The following is a 21422-nucleotide window of genomic DNA, read 5'->3' on the forward strand; positions in this document are numbered from 1 at the left end:
TACTCCCATCCCACAAGAGCAGCTCATCCCACTGGTCTCAGCTCTACCTCTCGAACACCTCCGAAAAAGGGAAGCCAACTCCAACAGCACCTTGGTGTCCCTGGAGGTAGTGCTTCCTGCATTCCACACCCCACTGACAGATTGTTGGCTTCCTTTGATGACCCTAATAAAATGTACCAGTAATAATTTATTTTGTCTTAGGAGTGCAAAAGGTTTTTTGGGGAAAAAAAAGAAAACAAACAAAATAATAATTTGCTTTGCCTTAATTAAGAACTCCTGCTTGGAGGCAGTAAAGGAATGACCCTCCATGGCCTGATGATCAAACTCAGGGTTAAAGCTCTTGGCTCTCTGCCCACTCCTAGTCTCCATGCCTCTGAACTCTCCATGACACCTTCTCTCTATTAGGTGCTGGACAAGACCTCCCTCACTGCCTTCTGAGGTTTGTTTTTACAACAGTAAGAGCTTCCATTTACTGAAAGCCCACCCTGGGCCAGGCCCCATACCAAGCAAATGACCTGCTCTCTCACTGATTCCTCATGGCCACCCAGAAGAGTGCCATTATTGTGTCTACTCAGAGACTGGGTGGCTTTCCCAAAGTCACACAGCAAGTAAGTGGCAAAGACTCAGATTGCATGTACTTGCTTCTGAGCCACACTGCCTTAGTCAGCTGAGAGTGAACCAGGAGACCCCCAAAAGTCGGGCAAGGATGCTGTCTTGAGTCAGATATTCCCGGGATGAGATAGGAATTGAAAGTCAGAGTCAACTGCCTTCCCTCTGGGCCCTCTGGCACAGTGATTACCCCCATAAGTCTGGAGTCCAAAAGGCACGGGGTCAAATCCAGGCTGCTTCCAGGCTGCATGGCCTTGGGCAAGGTACTTAAGTTCTCCAACTCTCAGTGTTCTCATTTGTGAAATGAAATAACACCTATTGTACAGTTTAGACTCATAGGGCTGGAACTGAGTCAACTCAGGCAGCAGTGGTGTCAAGGGCGCCCTATGTACAGGCCACAGCATAGCAGGTCTGAGCAGGAACTCTGGAGACTGACTTCTTGGGTTCAAATTCCATCTCTACCACTTATTAACTGTCTGACTTCAGGCTGGTAACGTGGCCTTTCTAACCCTCGGTTTCTTCATTTACTAAAAAAAAGAAAATGGGAAACTGCTTCTTCTCCTTCCCTCTCCTTTCCTTGCGGAACAATTCATGGGGTGGGGGATTGGGGAGGAGAACACTGCAGTTACCCAGAGTGAGGGTGTTGGAGTCTGTGGAGGGTGAGGAGGCATCCATTTGGGAGGTGGCAAGTCATGGGAATCAGAATGGGAAGAGGGCAAAGCAGTTGTCCCATGGAGGGGCAGCCCAGCACAAAAGGTAAGAGACCAAGTGGGGTGAAAAGGGAATTTGCTGGTGTGGGGAAGTGGTGGCCCAGTATGGAGAGTCATAGAACAGGTGGGGCAAGGAGAACATTCATTGGGAAGGGCAGAGGCCCAGCCTATCATGGGTGTCAGAGTCCAAGTGGAGTGAAGAGGGCATCCACATGTGGGGAGGCTGAGTTCCCGAGCTGATGACAGCATCTATGCATAGGCGACAGGTGGCCTGGAATGGGGGATTTGGGGCCCAAGCGGAAAGGAGAGTGTCTGATGAGGGAAGGATTAGTGGAGGACATGGACATTGGTCACATACAGATGGATTAATCAAAGAAGGCAACACATTCAGGATAATGAAACCAGAATTCTTGCCACTGGAGAAATGGGCTGCAAAGATGTAAAGTGAGAAAATGAGAATAAATTCTATGGTGTGAAACTGGAATTGGAAGTTTCAGTGTGAATTTATTTCTGTATGTATTTTATCTATATTTATTTCTTATATAGAGAATATAAATAAATCTAGAAGTAAATGTGTATCATTTATGTGTACCTTTTTGAAGATTTTTGAAATAAGCACAAACTTACAGAAAATTTGGAAGTACAAGTAACTTCTTTTCTTCCATTTGAGAGTATGAAGTTGACCTGATGCCTCATTATTCCTGAACACTTTACTGACTTTTTTTTTTTTGGAGGTTGGTGGGGTATGAGGACAGTGGGGCAGTATTAAGACAACGTCTCTCTGTCACCCAGGCTGGAATACAGGGGCACAATCACAGCTCACTGCAGCCCCAAACCCTGGGCTCAAGCGATCCTCCCACCTCAGTCTCCTGAGTAGCTGGCACCACAGATGTGCCCAACCATGCCCAGCTAATTTTTTTTATAGAGACAAGGGTCTCCCTATGTTGCCCAGGTTGGTCTCCAGTGTGTGGTTTATCCTGCATAACCTCAATACAACCTTCAAAAGCAGGGATTTGACATAGTTGCCTTATTCTCTTTTAATCCTCAGACGAAGTTTTGCCAGTTGTCCCAATCATTTTCTTTATAGCAAAAGGATCCAGCTCCAAATCACATGGTGCATTTAGTTGTCACGTTTCTTCAGCTTCCTTAAATGCTGAAAGATGGAATAATTCCTTGATCTTTCCTTGACTTTCATGGTCTTGACACTTTTCAAGATAACAGGTCAGCCAAGTGTGGTGGCTCATGCCTGTAATCCCGGCACTTTGGGAGGCTGAGGTGGGTGGATCACCTGAGGTCAGGAGTTCGAGACCAGCCTGGCCAACATGGTGAAACCCCGTCTCTACTAAAAATAATAAAAAAAAAAATTAGCCAGGTGTGGTGGCATGCACCCCAGCTACCCGGGTGTAATCTCAGCTACCTGGGAGGCTGAGGCAGGAGAATCACTTGAACCCAGGAGGCGGAGGTTGCAGTGAGCCGAGATCATGCCACTGCACTCCAGCCTGGGCCACAGAGTGAGACTCCATCTCAAAAAAAAAAAAAAAAAAAAAGATAATAGGTCAGTTATTTTGTAGAATGTCCCTTAACTTTCCTCCGTACTTGGATTCAGGTTATGCATCCTTGGCAGGAGTATCACAGAAGTGATTTTTCTCATTGCATCTTATCAAGTAGTTCATGGTTTCAATTTGTCCTGTTAATAATGATGTTCATTTTGATCTGTTGACTAAGATGGTGTCTGCTAGTCTTCTCCACTCCTTTGTAATCAGTAACTCCTTTGTAATCAGTAAGAATTCTGTGAAAAGCCATTAGGATGCTGCTGCATTTGTGCAAACTAGAGTCAGTGGTGGCTTTCACTGAGATAATAGCAAAGTAGTGGAGAGGGAGGGGCATGTTTCATAAAATTCAGGAAATAAAACCCACAGGCCTTGGTAGCTATTTGGATATGAGGAATGAGAGAAAGGGAGAAACTAACAGTAGTGCTAATAGAGTTCCCATCTGGGCAGCTGGGTGTGCAAGTACACTTGGTAGGTGTGTAAATTAGCTCAACCATTGTGGAAAGTGGTGTGGTGATTCCTCAAAAAGCTGAAAACAGAACTACTATTCGATCCAGCAATCCCATTATTGGGTATACCCAAAGAAATATAAATCATTCCACCGTAAAGACACATTCACACGTATCTTCATTGCAGCACTATTCACAATAGCAAAGACATGGAATAGACCTAAATGCCCATCAGTGATAGACTGCATAAAGAAAATGTGGTATATATACACCATGGAATACTATGCAGCCATAAAAAAGAATGAGATCATGTCCTTCACAGGAACATGGATAGAGCTGGAGGCCATCATCCCCTGCAAACTAATGCAGGACAGAAAACCAAGTACCACATGTTCTCACTTTAGTGAGAACTAAATGTGCTCCATTTAGTGGGAGCTAAATAATGAGAACATGTGGACACAAAGAGGAAAACAGCAGACGCTGAGGTCTATTTAAGGACAGAGTGTAGGAGGAGGGAGAGGATCAGAAAAAAAATAACTGTTGGGTACTAGGTTTAGTACCTGGGTGATAAAATAATCTGTACAACAAATCCCCACTACACAAGTTTACCTATATAACAAACCTGCACATGAACCCCTGAACCTAAAATAAAAGTTAAAAAAAATAAAAATTGATATTCTGATTGTAAAATATAAACGGAAAGTTAAAAAAAAAACTTAAAATAGCTAAAAACAATTTTGACAAAGGAAGAAATCCAGAGGACTTACACTACTAAATTTGAGAATTACCATTCAGTTACAATCATCAAGACAGCTTAGTATCAATGGAATGACAGATATAGAGATCAATAGATGAGAATAGAGTGAGAAATAGGCCTATACATATAAAGTTAATTGATTTTCAGTGGTGCCAGGATAATTCAATGGGAGAAATACAATCTTTTTAAAAAATGGTATTGAATCCAATGGATAGCTTCATGAAAAATAATTAAACCTTGGGCCGGGCGCAGTGGCTCATGCCTGTAATCCCAGCAATTTGGGAGGCCAAGGTGGGCAGATCTCTTGAAGTCAGGAGTTCAAGACCAGCCTGGCTAACATGGTGAAACCCCGAGTCCACTAAAAATACAAAACTTAGCCAGGCGTGGTGGCAGGCACCTATAATTCCAACTACTCGGGAGTCTGAAGCAGGAGAATCACTTGAACCTGGGAGGCGGAGACTGTGACACTGCACTCCAGACAGAGTGAGACTCCATCTCAATAAAATAAAATAAAATAAAGTTTGACTCTCACTTCACACCATACACAAAAATTAACTCAAAATGAATCATAGACCTAAATGTAAATGCTGATTATAAAATTTCAAATAAAAAATAGAAAAAAAATATTTGCACAAACTTTAAAGATTAATAAATTAGAGTTCATTAAAATTAGAACTTCTGCTCTTCAAAAGCCATCATTAAGAAAATGAAAAGGTAAGGAACAAACTGGAAGAAAATGTTCACAGCACATATATCTAACAAATAGCTTGCATCCAGAATATAGGAGGAACTTTACAACTCTATATTAAGAATGCAAATCAGGAGATTTTTATGATGAACAAAAATTTAAAACATAAAAGGAGATAAGCAAATGGCCAAGAATTAATTTTAAAAAGCTCAACATTATTAGTTACCAGGGAAATGCAAAGCAAAACCATAATACGAGCATCGTACACCCAGTAAAATGGCTCAAATTTAAAAGACTGGTGATATGAAATGTTGGTGAGGGTACAGAGGAACTGGAACTCTCATATACTGCTGGTGGGAAAAATAATATGATGCAACCACTTGGAGAGCAGTTTAGCAGTTTCTAATAAAGTTCAAATATACTTACTATACAACCTATACAACCCAGAAATTGCTCATCTACTGAAATTAAATTCCTCCAGAAAAATTTAAAATATGATACATCTACACAAAGACTACTATACAAATGCTCTTAGCAGCTTTATTCATAATAGCCAAAAACTAGAAACAGTCTAAATATTCATCAGTAGTATATGGATTTAAAAAATTGTGGTATGTTTATATGATGGAATATTACATAGCAATAAAAAGGAGTAAAATAGCAACATATGAATTTCAAAAATGTGTGGAGCAAAAGAAGCAAGATACAAAAGAGTATATAATGTATTATTCCATATATTTGAATTTCTAGAAATGAAAAATCTAATTTATGTTGACAAAGCAGATAAATGGTTTCCTGGGACCAAGGGGACTGACTAAAAAGGGGCATGAGAAACCTTTTTTGGGGGTGGTAAAAATGTGCTAATTTATCTAAGGTATGTAACTATGAGTAGAATTACTAATCATAGGGTGGTTGTATGTTCTGATTTATGGACCATCAGACCTTTTCCCAAAGTGGTTACACCAGTGGTGGTGGTTTACACTCCCACCAGCAGTATACAAGAGTCTCAGTTGCTCTATATCCTCAACACTTGATACTGTGAGTCTTTTTAATTTTAGCCACACTGGTGGATATGTAGTAGTAATTTGTGATTTTAATTCACATTCTCTGAAGATTTTCCAATGTGTATTGGCTTTGGGAAATGCTTTTGAGACCTTTTGCCCATTTTGAAAATTAAAATTGAGTTATCTGTATTTTTCTGATTATATTGTAGAATTTCTTTGTATAATGTGGAATTGAGTTGTTTGCCAAATGTAAATGTCAGTATAGCTTAACTTTGTATTATTCTTTTTATAAGTGAGGATGAACATCTTTTTATTAAGAACCATTTGTATTTCTTTTTCTGAACAGTCTTTATCCTTTGCCCATGTTTAAAATTGTTTTGGGATTATTTCATATAAATGATAGGAACTCTTTATATTATATATTAAGAATATTAGCCTTTTGCCTTAATATCAATGGCATTTTTTTTTCTTAGCTTGACACTTGTCTTTTGGCTTCACTTATGGTGTACTTTTTGGCCATGCAGGGTTTTTGTTGTTTTTTTTTTTTAAAGAATTTATCAACCTTTTCTTTTAGATGTGTAGTCATTTGTAAGTCCAATGTCCCCATTAGATACCAAAAAGAGGTGATGTCAGGCAATGTCTAGCCGCCTTGGACTGAGCCTACGGAAGGGCCTGAGCTAGTGGGGAGGGGAACAGGGGCTCAAGTCCTCTTTCTGCTACTTATGAGCTGTGGATCTTTAGGCAAGTTACTTTACCTCCCCTTGGGGCAGTTTCTTTTTCTGCAAAATGGGGATATTGGGGCCCACCTTACAGAGTTGATGTAACAATTAAATGAGATATTGTACGAAAAGCACCTAACGCACAGCTAGCACAGAGTATAAACACTCCATACAAGGTACTTCTCTCTCTCTAAATGGGGTGTGTGTGTGTGTGTGTGTGTGTGTGTGTGTATGTGTGTGTGTGTATAACAGGTGTAAATAAATGTGTGTGTGTCTGTGAGTGGGAGGAAGCAGGGCCCAGCTGTAGGATACAACACACAGTTGGCTCAATTACTCATGGCCTCAAGATTAAAAAGCGGCTCCAAGTATTTACAGGCCCCCGGATAATTGCAAATCCCACAGCCTGGCTCCAGGCCAGAGCACTCTGCCTACCCTACCCTCCCCCACCTCCTCCACTGGTGGTCAGAACCTGGCTCCTCTACTCCCTCACTGGGATGGCCTGGCCCATAGATACCCAGAGGATCTGAGACTCCAGGGTGGTCTTGAAGGGGAGAGGCTGGGGCCTTGGTGGTCTGCTAAGCCTTCTGGAGATCCCCATCTGGACTGATTGCCTGCTCTGGGGACCTCTCCAGGCAAGGAGATCAGTGTAGAGCCAGTTAGTAGAGGGGCTCTACATGGCCCGGGGCTCTCCCCCTTAACACCTTGGCTTAGCCAGACTTGCAAATCTCATTCCTTAACATACTGGAGTTCACAGAGCAAGTGGGGCTTTATGTCTCAGTGTTTCTGAGAAAGGGCCAGGAATTCCCTTTTTGTATATCCATTCTTCCAGAGCTCTGGGAGAGCTGGCAGTTTAAAGGAGTCCTGCTGAGAATCTTATAGGCAGACCAGGTACCTCTTCCCTGTGGAGCTTTGTGAAGCTGTTTTTCTCTGACTTTGCTAAAGATGAGAGGTGCATAGACACCTCTGGAACCAGCTGGAAAGTTGGCATGAGGCCAGGCAGGTCTCTCTGTTTCCCCAGTAGTGCCAGTCAGCCTCACGGGGCTCTGGTGCTGGGAAAGGGCTCACGGGCGGCAAATCCATGCTCCTTGTTCTACTCACTAGGGAAGTGGGCACCAAGAAGGGATATGATTTGCCTGAGGTCGCTACATTAGAAGCAAGTCCAGGCAGAGATCTAGAAACCAGGAGCACACTCTTTCCTCCCTTCATGTTCCCAGCATCAGACATAGGGTCTTTAGTGTAATGGGAGCTCAAAGTGATGGTTGACTGGATTCAAACACCAGGTTTCCTGATGGCTGATCCAGTACTGATCCAGTTCTCTCCCAAGATGGCACTGGAAATATTCAATGCAAAGAAATACTTTGTAAGATCCTTGTTGAGGGTAACTGTGGTAGATTAAAGATGGCTGCAAAATCATGGCGATTCCTCCATGGAGAGGTGGGGCCCAATTCCCCTCTGCTTGAAACTAGGCTGGGCTTAGTGCCTCGCCTGACAAACTGAATGATGTGGAAGTGACGTTCTAGGACTTCCGAGGCTAGGTCATAAGCAGCTTAGCAGCTTCCACTTTAGCCATTAGTTAGCACTCCCTCTTGTAAACCTGAGCTTCCATGTAAGAAGTCCAGCCACGCTGAGACCGCCAGGCAAGAGAACTCACTTGCAGGCCTCTGGCTGACAGCATCTCTGAGTCCAGCCTTCTCACTTCCTGTAAACACACACCAGACACAGGAGTGATGCCGTCTTGTGCCCTCCAGTCCATCTGCCCTCTCCACCCCACTTAGGCAGCCACCACTAATGCCATGTGAGGCAAAGAATTACCTAGTGAGTCCTGCCTGGATTTCCGATCTTCAAATTCATAAGATGCAATCAAATGGTGCTTGTTTTAATCTACCTGAGTTTTGGTGCCATTTGTTACACAATAATAAATAACTGTAGGAAAACTTTCCCTCTTCAGGAGCTGCTGTTGAGCCCGTTCCAGAGTGAGTACACGCAAACTTACCCAGCCCCAAATATTACAAATGTAACCTGGCTGCCAAGTGGCACAAAAAGCTAAACCTAAGTCTCATGTCCCAAGCACTGCGCGCTAGGCACTCTGTTCACACATAATTCTCAAGCCACCTTTTTAGATAGTTTTGTGTGGTGTCTCCATTTTATCAGAGATGAAACAAAGGCAAAGGTTAACAGACTTGCCCAAGACCACGCAAATAACAAGTTGCACAGCTGAGACTCAAAACCCACGCCTTTTTCCAGAGCCTATGTGTATTGTCTCCCTCGACGAGTGGGTGCTTCCTGGTGCTCTCCCCACTTAGGAGACATCATGCCTGCACAGGCTGTGTTGGTGACACGAGGGACTCTGGAGTAGATGTGAGAGTGAGGGTTCCAGTGCCCACGAGAGCTGCCTCCAGGGTGATGAATGAGTCCAAACCCCAGGCCCAACCTCGTTCCATCCACCCAAGCCCCCTTCTCAGGCCCCTGCCACAGCTGCCACCATCACAGCCTCCTATCCAATTACAAGCCCCAGACTACCCCCCTCCCTACCTCCTCCTCCTCCTCCTTCCAGTCCGCAGGAGGGCAGAGACCCATCCTTCCTGGGAACAGTGCTAAAGCTGGAGCACAAATCTGTCAAAGGCCGTGCCAGCTGCTGTCATCGCTGTGGCCCCCGCTTGCTGAGCTCATTCCCTGGGGTCCAAGGCAGCTGGTGCTGAAGAGGGACAGGAATGAGGGCCCTGCAGTGAGGATGTGTGGAATCCTGCAGTTGCCTTTGTTTAGATGTGTCAGACCACACCAGGCCTGGGCTCTGCACCTGCTGCTGGAGGAAGTCACCTCCTACCTCCCATCCAGCGCATGAGCATGTACACACACACAGTGCCACCTCTACCTCCCACTCAGGGCATGCTCGCTCTCTCTCTCTCTCTCTCTCTCACACACACACAGAGTGTCTCCTCTACCTCCCACTTCAGTGTGTGCTCACACACATACACATACGTATGCTGACCTAGTGTCACCTCAACCTCCCACTCAGGGTATGTTTATACACAATACACACACACACACAGTGTCCCTTCTACCTCCCACTTCAGTGTTCAGTGTGTGCTGACACACACACACATCCAGTGTCACCTCTGCCACCCATTCAGCGGCCTCCCACGCAGCTGGCTCAGTGTGTGGAAGTAATGCGGAAGCTCCCACGTAGGCCTGATAATTCTGGTCTTCCCCACTTACTTGGTGACTCTTTCCTAATCTATTATTATTTTCAGAGATGGGGTCTCCGAGTCTCAGCGCCTCGCTCTGTTGCCCAGACTGGAGTGCAGTGTTGCAATCAGGGCTCACTGCAGCCTCCCAACTCCTGAGCTCAAGTGATCCTCCTGTCTTAGCCTCCTGAGTAGCTGAGATTACAAGCATAAGTCACCATGCTCGACCCTGTTCCTAATCAGTTTTCTCATCAGAAAAATTGGTTAATCAAAGCATCAAACTTACAGGTTTTTATATTTCAGGTCCTCACCAAATGATTGTTGAATAAAACCAAAGAGTCACTCCCCAAATCTATCATTCATCCCTATGGTGCAGGTCCCTAACCCCGCTCCCTGTACACTTTCCCTTCCTTCCCACCATCCCATACACACGTGGACCTTGAACTAAGCTGCTCCTTATCAGGCCTGCCTTCTACCCTTGGAGTCCACGAGCTGCCTTCCTCATGGCCATGCTCTGAGGCCTGAAGTGGGTGGTCAGAGGAGCTTCCTATGTTTTGGAAATGTATCTAATACTTGGAAAGACATGACAAGCTCACTGGATGTTCTTTCAAAGCCAAACTAGAGCACGGTCCAACAGACCCTCTAAGGGTCATCTGACTCTCCAGGGGAAAGTAGTTTTAATTGACCAACTATTTTCTACTGATTAGACCCAGACTCCGTAAATGAGATGTTAACTTACAGGGAAATAGAGGGCTGGTAAATTGGAAGTGACTCTTGTCTGCTAGAAAGGATAAACCCAGGGCCAGGTGTGGTGGCTCACACCTATAATCCCAGCATTTCGGGAGGCCGAGGTGGGTGGATCATGAGGTCAGGAGTTCGAGATCAGCCAGGCCAATATGGCGAAACCTCCTCTCTACTAAAAATACAAAAATTAGCCGGGCGTGGTGGTGGGTACCTGTAGTCCCAGCTACTCAGGAGGCTGAGGCAGGAGAAACACTTGAACCTGGGAGGCGGAGGTTGCAGTGAGCCGAGATTGCACCACTGACTCAAGCCTGGGCAACAGAGTGAGACTCCATCTCAAAAAAAAAAAAAAAAAGAAAAGAAAAAAGAAAAGCCCAAAGGTTAATGTACTAGAGAACTTTTGTCATCCTGCTGGTTCCCTCATTAATAAGATAAGTCCCTGACAAATTCTCACTATAGCCTGTATGAGAATCATGATTTCAACTTTACAAAAATTATGCTTCAACACTGATCTCAAGTTTCCAGAGGAGGTCAGAATTGGGGTGAGAGGACCTCTGAGGGTGGAAATTGGGAGGAAGAAGGTTGAAGTCGCTGTGAAGGATGACAGGCCGTAGGGTGGAGAAGAAGACTGAGCTTAAGGCAGGAAGGGCCCCTGTGTCCTGAGTAAATGGTGCTGAGGATGCTGGTGGGAATATGTAGGGTGGGGCTGTGCGGGGGTGGCAGGGGGAGAGGAGCAGACAGAACTGGAAGAGGTGATGGCTAAACAACAGTGGTCAAGCCAAGTGGCCACCAAGCCAGGAGCTCATTGGTCCCTCTTCCTAAACCTGAGAGAGAAGGTGGATGAGGAAATCTGGTCTCTATGAGAGAGTGTTTCAAAGAAAAGAAACCTCAAAAAACATTCTCATGGAGTAAAAGGAAGGTTCCAGAAGGCTTGGTGATACGAGTTTTTTGAAGGAGGTGGGGGTGAATATGGAAGATGGCAGACTGCAAGGAGCAGCTCCTTAGGTCCAGGAATAAAGGCAGCAGGGTGAGAAGCCTTCTGGAAGGCAAGCTGAATCATAATGAGGCCTGTGACAGACTGACCAGGCCTGGGGCTTGCTACTGGAACAGGGCCTGGTGTGGACTCAGAGATCAGGGATGCTTCAGGTCTGAGTTCTGAATGCTGGGCAGGGACCATTGGGGTTTTTCTTGGTGGGCTGGGCTAGAGGAGGCAACTATGGAGTTGGTCACACTTCATGTGTGACCACAGCAGCTTTTAACAGAAGCTCCCTAGAAACTACTGGTACAAGGACAGTATCAGGTGGCAAGGGGCAGCCATAAGGTCCCCCAGCAGCATATCTGCACCACCAGGGCTGTGATTACCCCCAAATCCCACCCTCCGAGCTGCTGCCGGCACACTCATCAGCTGTGAGCTTCAGGTTTCTTCTAATGAGGAGGCCGATGATCAAACTGGCTAGTTTAAAATTACTCTCCACTCAAGAAAGGAATGAGCTTAATAGCCCCGAGTAAAATGGGGCAGTAGCACATTACCGTGGCTGGTCAGGATGGAGACGTCGGCTCACTCATCTCTAACCCCAGCCCTCCAGCTTGGGGGCCTTTCTCTCTAAAATTCTGCCGGTTTCAGGGACTTCCCTCCACACCCAGTTGCTGCGCCACTGTTTATTTACTGTAGTAAAGATAAATTCCACTTTCCTCATTGGATAAAAACAAACAAAACAAAAAATCTCTGCTGCTTTCTTTTGTATAGATGCCTCAAAAAGGATGTCTCCCAGGTTCACAAACCATCCTTTCCAAAGGTCAAAATTTTAGCCCACCTAACTCCACTGTTTGAGGTCAATACATTTCCCTGATTAGCAGGTCTCACCTGTGGCCCTCCTGGGCCCTGCCCGAGATCCAGTGTAGAATCTCCAAGGGAAGAAACTAGAAAAATCACTCTTTCAAGTGAATTTGATAATGAGGCAGGGACTGGGTAGGTTTAGATTAGAACCTCTCCAGTTTGCTAAGAAGATAATACACTGGGTTCTCCACACATTTCTAGACAAAGTTCTAGCAAAGCTATTTCAGAATCTTACCTCACCGCTAGATTCACCCCGGGGTGGGGGGATGGGGGGCAGATGAACTGGGCTCCACAGAGTGCAGCTTCTCTGTAGCACCCATTCCTCATGTCTCTATGGGTAGAATCTAGTTAAAGAGAACCATGGCGAAGACAGCAGTAGTCTGTGGGGCAGTGTCTGAGGGGCGAAGCAGCCAGGGTATTGTGAGAGCTAGCCTACCACAGGTGGAACACTCACTCATTGCCAGAGAGGCTCCACGTCACTGTGGACCTCTGAGGTGGACGAGGCCTGCGGTGAAGCTGGCTTCCACCACTTACAGCTGCATGGCCGTGATGGGTAATAACCTCTTTAAGGTGTAGTCCACCCCTTTGGAACATGCAGAGAACAGTAATTCTTTCAGGGTTGTTGTGAGGTTTGTCTGCCACGAAGAACAGAAATTACTCAGCATAGAGCCTGACACATAGTCAGTGCTCAGTAAGTGCCAGCTACTATATACTCAACAAACACTGGGTAAAAATAAGAAAAACAAAACAAAAACAGATAGGCATGGCCCCAGCACAGAAATTACAGAGTACGGGGTCTCAAAGGACATTTCACTCTAAAATAATAGAAGATGATGGGTATTTGTTTTTAAAGTGACAGGAAAATAACTGTGGGGAAAAGCACAGGGTTGATTCAGAAATGAGTTTTTTTCTGACCCCTAGAAACAGGGGAAAAAAAAAAAAAGGAAGAGGGTTCTGACCTTGCACGTTCTTTAGACCTAAGTCTGTTGGAGCTAAAATAGAGCATAGGGGCACAGAAAAGGGGTGTATCTTACACATTGCAGAGCCTTTAGCCTTGCGACAAATTGTTACCTCTGCACCTGCCCTAGTGTGTCTGACAGCTTGGCTACCTGGAACTGTTTTGAGGTGTCAACATCCATATCCCTTCTGATATGGTTGGCTCTGTGTTCCCACCAAAATCCCATCTTGTAGTTCCCATAATCTCCACATCTCGTGGGAGGGACCAGGTGGAGATAATTGATTCATGGGGGTGGTTTTGCCCCATCCTGCTCTCGTGATTGTGAGTTAGTTCTCACGAGACCTGATGGTTTTATAAGGGGCTTTCCCCGCTTCACTGGGTGCTTAGGCTCTCTTCTGCTAGCCTGTGAAGAGGGGTTTTCCACCGTGATTGTGAGTTTCCTGAGGCCTCCCCAGCCATGTGGAACTGTGAGTCAATTAAACCTCTTTTCTTTATAAATTTCCCAGTCTCAGGTATTCCCTTCATGGCAGTGTGAGAATAGACTAATACACCTCCCTACATCAAATGTCCCAAGTTTCTCCTTAAAAACCCTCTTATGGCTGGGTGCGGTGGCTCACGCCTGTAATCCCAGAATTTTGGGAGGCCGGGGAGGGGGGCACAGATCATTTGAGGCCAGGAGTTTGAGACCAGCTTGACCTACATAGTGAAACCCCATCTCTACTAAAATACAAAAATTAGCTGGGTATGGTGGCAGGAGCCTGTAATCCCAGCTACTTGGGAGGCTGAGGCAGAATTGCTTGAACCCAGGAGGTAGAGGTTGCAGTGAGCTGAGATCATGCCACTGCACTCCAACCTGGGCTACAGAGCAAGACTCCCTCTCAAACAAAAAACCCTCTTATACCTACAAACTACAAAGTGAAACACATTTAATTGAATGTGAGAACCAAAAGAGAAATGAAATGCTTGGGGGCAGAACCACAATCCTGCTCTTCAGAGTGGGCAGATGAAGCAGGGCTGGGCCAGGCTCCTGCGAGAAAGCAGAGTACTAAACGGCAGGGTCAGGAACAGGCACAGGGTAGTGGTAGTGCTCGGCGTGCAACCTTTCCCAGTCCTTCCACTACCAATCCTCCACTAGCCTTTTCCCTTTCAAAATTGGGAGTAGAGACTAGGGTTGGGCCAGGTGAGAGGAGTTGAAAGTTAACTGCTAGAGAATAGCAGAATCAAAGGCACTCAGCCGGCAACTACTGTGCCAAGATGCACGTGGGGCATACAGCACGAGAAAAGGGGCTCCTGGTTTTGAATTTGTGGTTCCTCCTCGGGTACCATCTGAAAGAGGCTCCATCACCCAGGATCTTGTTAAAACAAAGCCTCCTGCTTTTGTGGCATGGCGTCCCAAGGGTGTGAGGACAGAGACAGCAGGAAACAATACACCCCAGATTTGTAGACAGCTCTGAAACCAACTGGTTCAAAGGTGCTTTTTGCCCTTCCTTGTGGCTGGTCTGTCTACAAGTGTTGGCACTGGTTTCATTTTGAATTTTAAAATGGCAGCTAGAGAGGTTGGTGGACTAGGATAAGCCAGGACTCTACTCTCAGTTCCACTGCTTTCCAACAGAAATTGTTAGACAAGTTACTTTGCCCTCATGAAACTTAGTTCCTGTTCTGCAAACTGGGGTTAGCACCACCCACTTCAAAGTCACTGCCCTTAAGAGAGATGATAAAAGGGCCCATCTGGTAGCTAGTAGGTAATTATTATGCACAAGGTGCATATATTGATATACAAAAAGAAACTATCTCTGAAAGACTGTAATCCTTCTGCCCCAAGGGATCAAGAAATTACTTGAAATCAATGAACCCCTCTTTTTCATCTACTTAGCCAAGGGCAGAACTTAGATGAACAGACCCCCTGCCTAGAAGCATGTCCGTAAGAAAAAGAAAAACTAAAGGGCAAGGATCACTGAGAAGACCTGTTTGGCACCAGCTTCAGTGGTTTCTCTTTTTTGAGGTTTCTCAGAATCTCACAAATGAGATGAGCTCTGTCCATCACAAGGCCATGCTCCACAGTCATGCCAGCATTCCCATCAGTGTCAAGGCAGATGTTGCATCTCAGAGGATGAGATTTAGCCTGCTGTGTGACCCCTGTGCTCAGGTACAGGGGCAGGGCTGTGTGTGGGCTCCCACATGCCTGCTCACCATGGGGATGAACCCTTTATTCTTGAGCAGTAGGGAAACGGGACTTCTGGAACAATCCTAAAGCACATAATAATCTCACATAACAGTCACATAATCGCAAGGCTACAGGGATTCTAATAAGATTTCTAACAAGAAAAGAAGTCAGCAAGTATTCCCTTCACTCTGTGAAAGAACATAAGAGACGCTGATTCGGACTGTCTTGTTGGGGAGATGCCTTAAAAAATGATAAACTGAAAGCAACATAATAGGTGAAGCTGTTTCGATTAAGGGATGCCAGGTTACAGACAGAGCAAATGAGGAAAAATTATAATAGAACAGCCTTTTCTGGGTTTATATGAGGATTCAGAAAGTATAGAGGAAAAAACTACTCTGAGGAGAAACAAGCAGGGCTTCCACGAGAAAGGACTGTGTGATGGTTGATATTGTCAACTTGATTGAATTGAAGAATGCAAAGAATTGTTGCTGGGTGTGTTTGTGAGGGTGTTGCCAAAGGAGATTAACATTTGAGTCAGTGGACTAGGAGAGGCAGACCCACCTTCAGTCTGGGTGGGCACCATCTAATCAGCTGCCAGTGCAGCTAGAATAAAACAGGCAGATGGAAAGAACAGACTTACTGAGACTTCCAGTCTTCATCTTTCTCCCATGCTGGATGCCTCCTGTCCTCTAACATCAGACTCCAGGCTCTTCAGCTTTTGAACTCTTGGACTTATACCAGTGGTTTGCCAGGGGCTCTCAGGTCTTCAGCCACAGACTGAAGGCTGCACTGTTGGCTTCCCTACTTTTGAGGTTTTGAGACTCTGACTGGTTTCCTTGCACCTCAGCTTGCAGACAGTCTGTTGTGGGACTTCACCTTGTGATCATGTGAGTCAATACTCCTTAATAAACTACCCTTCATATATACATCTATCCTATTCCGTCCCTCTAGAGAACCCTAATACAGACTGCAATTTTGTTAACAAGATCCCATTAAATAGCTGCTGCATACCTAAGCAGCAATCCAACCTGTTGCAAGCACTAGATACCTTGGCTAAAAGCATCCAATTACTGAGCTGCAGTTAACACGTAGCTCAAAAACTCTTGTAACAAAGAAATCTCAAGAATATCACACCTTGACCATCTCATTGCTCCTGGAACTCTACTGTAAGAAACTAGAGTTTGAAAAACTAGACTGAAAAAATGGAGGGGTTGGCATGTGTCAAGGGCCCCCTCTAGTGGCTCTGGGAAAAAAGTGAAGTAATTTGGGATTTAAGACACGGAGAAAAAGCAGCAGCCCAAGGATGAAGAAAGCCTCAGCCTTATCTACCTTTGCAGCCATCATTTCCAATTCTGAAGTGGTACGATAGATACCTGTGTTTGAAGACCTCTTCTGGCAAAGGCCTCTGCCTCAGAAGTGTCAGGGACCTTTAGTACATTGTACCTTAACTGCCTCTGTTAACTTAGTCCCAAATGATTTGGCCTTAAACCCATGTCCTTCAATTTTCTATGGTGGTGGGTTTTTTTCACCCATATGTACTTCCACGTTTCCAGCCTTTATCGCCATCATTGTTAATTGCTGAATAATTTTAGGTGTATATTTATAAAGCCAAAGCAGGACTTGTGATCACTGCACACTTTAATGTTTGATAATCAACTTTCCAGGCACTGATCTGAACACACAAGTATCCATGAGATAACATTCAAACCTTAATGTCTCTTTCCAATAATAGACTTATACCAACCAATGTGAGGACTTGAGAGAGGAAATAAATCCATGTGCTTCTTGCAAACCTAATCGCTAGGCTGCCTCATGTCCCTGAGCAATTACTGGCTGCCACAAGGGCTCTTACACCCAGGAGACTCTGTGTCTAGGAAGGGGAGAATGAGTGCCACATGGTGGCAGATTTATGGAGCAACGTTGGCATCTTTCATGCAGAAGACTGGCAGCCAGGAGTAATCCAGTCCCCCAGGACACTGAGACAAGTGATCAGAGTATACCTAAATAAGTGCAGTCTAAAGAAAATAGGAGTGGGGAGGCAAAGGGCAAAGAAAACCAGAGATGGTGAATTGTGCCCTTAAAATCTGTTTCTCTGTGTCATATGGAGGATCAATCAACACTGTACTATCTCTCTCCCATTTTCATGGTTAACTTGGGAGAAACAAAGAGCTAATGTATTACAGTCTGTCCTACTTCCGAAGGAAAGCCAGGACTTGGTTCTGGCTCTGTGGGTTATTAAGCTGTGTGTGCTCATTTATTCATTTGAGTCACTTATTTTTTTGAGACAGAGTCTCGCTCAGTCACCCAGGCTGGAGTGCAGTGGCACAATCTCGGCTCACTGCAAGCTCTGCCTCCCGGGTTCACGCCATTCTCCTGCCTCAGCCTCCTGAGTAGCTGGGACTGCAGGTGCCTGCCACCAGGCCTGGCTAATTTTTTGTATTTTTGGTAGAGACAGGGTTTCACCATGTTAGCCAGGATGCTCTGGATCTCCTAACCTCGTGATCACCCACCTCAGCTTCCCGAAGTGTTGGGATTACAGGCGTGAGCCACCACGCCTGGCCGAAAGCCATTTCTAAGAAGACACGTTTTGTGAAATCTGAGCTCTTGCCAAAATAATATTCCTTCTAGAAATGTTAACCTACTTTATCAAGACTTACTGTGACCAAAATAAAAGCTGTAACACTTCTAGGCAATAGGCAATTGAAATAGATTCTGTTCTTACTTTTCCCAGATGAAAAGAAGAATTCTTTCTTCCAAAAGATAAAACTAAGGAAACAAGGATATCACTGTTCAATCTTCACACAAAAGGAGAAGACAATTTCCACCTAATTACATGTAATTTTAAAACAAAAAAGCGCCAGGTGCAGTGGCTCACACCTGTAATTCTAACACTTTGGGAAGACAAGGATCACTTGAGGCCAGGAGTTTGAGACCAGCCTGGGCAAAGTGAGACCCCCCGCCCCATCTACTTAAAAAAAATCAGAAATCAGCCAGTGTGTTAGCACACATCTGTAATTCTAGCTACCTACTTGGGAAGGTGTGGTGGGAGGAACCCTTGAGCCCAGGAGTTGGAGATTGCAGTGAGCTATGATTGAACCACTGCACTCCAGCCTGAACCACAGAGTGAGGCCCTATCTTCTCTTAAAAAAAAGAAAAATACCAAGTAGGGAAGCAAAGATCCTCCTAACTTCTAAATAGCAGGCTAACACTTTGCTGTTACCATTTAAACTGCATTAATGTGCAACTGGTTCCATTTACACTTCCCTCCATTTAAGATAGCAGACTAAGCATAAATACACAAACCTGGATTATCAGTGTTCCAGGATAAGGAGATAACGCCTGAGTAAAAAGATACAGAATGAATACTATTTCGTAAATATAACATTTTTTCGAGACAGGGTCTTGCTCTGTTGCCAGGCTGGAGTGCAGTGGTATGATCATGGCGCATTGTAGCCTCAACCTCCCAGGCTCAAGTGACCCCTTCCACCTCAGCCTCCCAAGTAGCTGGGACTACAGGTGTAGCCACCACACCCAGCTAATTTTTAAATTTTTTGTAGAAATGGGGTCTCACTACGTTGCACAGGCTGGTCTCAACTCCTGGCTCAAATGATCCTCCTGCTCCAGCTTCTAAAAATTTGGTATTACAGGTATGAGCCACTATACCTAGCAGAATTTTTAAGAAAATGATTTCTTAAATCTTTAAGACAGAACATAATCTCTGCACCTCTGTGGCAAGCACCCAACAACTGGAAGCTGTATCCTGTGTAAGACCATTTGCTGGGTGATAGTGAAATCTGAATACTGTTCACTTAAACACTGGTATTCTCCCTTTGTGGGAAGCTGAATCAAAGTACTAGTCCTTTTATTTAGGGAGTTTTTTGTTTTTTTTTTTTTTTTGACGGAGTCTCGCTGTCTCCCAGGCTGGAGTGCAATGGTGCGATCTCAGCTCACTGCAACCTCCATCGCCCAGGTTCAAGTGATTCTCCTGCCTCAGCCTCCCAAGTAGCTGGGACTATATAAGCCCGCGTCACCTCGCCCGGCTAATTTTTAGTAGAAACGGGGTTTCACCATGTTGGCCAGGCTGGTCTTGAACTCTTGACCTTAAGTGATCCGCCCGCCTCGGCCTCCCAAAATGCTGTGATTACAGGCGCCGAGCCACCGCGCCTGGCCTAGGTAGTTGTTAAAAGAGAAATACCTTTTAAGAATTAACTAAGTATTTCCAAAGACCATTTTGCTATTGCTTATTTTTTTTTTTTTTTTTTTTCCTGAGACGGAGTCTTGCTGTCGCCCAGGCTGGAGAGCAGTGGGGCCATCTAGGCTCACTGCAAGCTCTGCCTGCCGGACTACCGCCATTCTCCTGCCTCAGCCTCCGCAGTAGCTGGGACTACAGGACGCCCACCACCATGCCCGGAGAATCTTTTGTATTTTTAGTGGAGACGGGATTTCACCGGGTTATCCAGGATGGTCTCAATCTCCTGACCTCGTGATCCACCCACCTCGGCCTCCCAAAGTGCTGGGATTACAGGCGTGAACCACCGTGCCCGGCCAGCTATTGCTTACTTTTAAAAAAGAAATCCTTTCTATTTCTCCCTTTTCTACTGACTATATTATTCACAGTAAAATTATTTATATAAATTGCATCATTTTCTAAAATTACTATTTCACTAATTTTGAGTAGACAAATCCTTAACCTACATACTAACCATTTCATATTTTACATTTTTTTCAAAAAGAACACAAAAAGTATACAAAAATCCTTACAAATATTCACACTCTGACTTCTAGGAATCTACGCTGGGAAAATAATCCTAAATTTTGGGAGTTTTATGTATAAAAATGTTGATCTGTTTTTTAATTCATTTTTGGTACTTTAGCCAAAAGAAAACAATCTAAGCCTCCAGTGGGATATTTAAGTAAATTACGCCACTTCTACTTGACAGAATAGTATATGACTATTAAAATCTTGTTTCCAAAGCATTAAAACAGGAATATTTTATATTGTATTACTAAATTAAAAATCTAAGATATAAAATTATACACCTAGAATAAACATAAAAATAAACCACAAACCTTTTTATGAAGATTTGAAGGAAATGCCCCAAAATATTAATATTGGCAGGCCAAAGTAGATCACCTGAGCCCAGCAGTTCAAGGTTGCAGTGAGCTGTGATCCTGCCACTGCACTCCAGCCTGGGTGATGGGATGAAACCCCCCACCATCTCTTAAAATATATGTTCTTCAGTTCCACTGTGGTGAATGTAATGCATTTGTAACAGTATTAACAAAATCTCCAAGTGGAAGAATGAGTACTACTCTGAGGAAAGGACTATCCAGGCAAAGAGAAGCATAGATTTTCTTATGAATCACCGGCTAACTCCTTGGGTAAATGTCTGTCCTTCCTCTCAGTTTCTGGGTTGATTAAGTATAATCAGGATTGTCACATTTTTCTATTCAGTTTCATTAGAATTAATTCATGACTAAGATATCGCAAAGAATATAGGCTTTTACAAAAATTTTCTTATTTAGGTGCTTTACTGTTATAAATTTACTGGCATTTCATTACACTAATATCCTTGGGGAAATGCTTAAGAACAATATTAAGAAGTTCTAGAATGATGCTATGTCTGTAACATCCCTTGAATTGAATCCTGGAACTTACCTTACACCAAATTCTGTATTATAAGGGGTTGGTCGTATCAGAGCAAATCTACAAATCGTAAACTACACACCAAGCATTCATGATGAATATTCTTACGTAGATGTTTAAGAAAAATTCTTGGGTAAATGTGTAAGAAAAGTGGTAGAAATATTAGATAGTATAGTTACATAACCCTTTGAATGGAGTCGTAGATAGAACATATACCAAATTCTCTCATTATAGATCAGTTATGTTATAGCAAAGCTATAAAGTATAAATACACTGAATATTTAAAGATTCAGCCAGTCAAAATGAAAACCCAAAGTAAACTCATATTTTTAAATTCAATTTAAAGTCCCATTACTATTTATTTTAAAAGTATGTCTTTAGATATTTCTGGTTTCCAGTGATGG

The sequence above is a fragment of the Hylobates moloch genome, unplaced genomic scaffold (genome assembly GCF_009828535.3).
Source record: "Hylobates moloch isolate HMO894 unplaced genomic scaffold, HMol_V3 SCAFFOLD_3, whole genome shotgun sequence".
In the NCBI taxonomy this organism is placed as follows: domain Eukaryota; kingdom Metazoa; phylum Chordata; class Mammalia; order Primates; family Hylobatidae; genus Hylobates; species Hylobates moloch.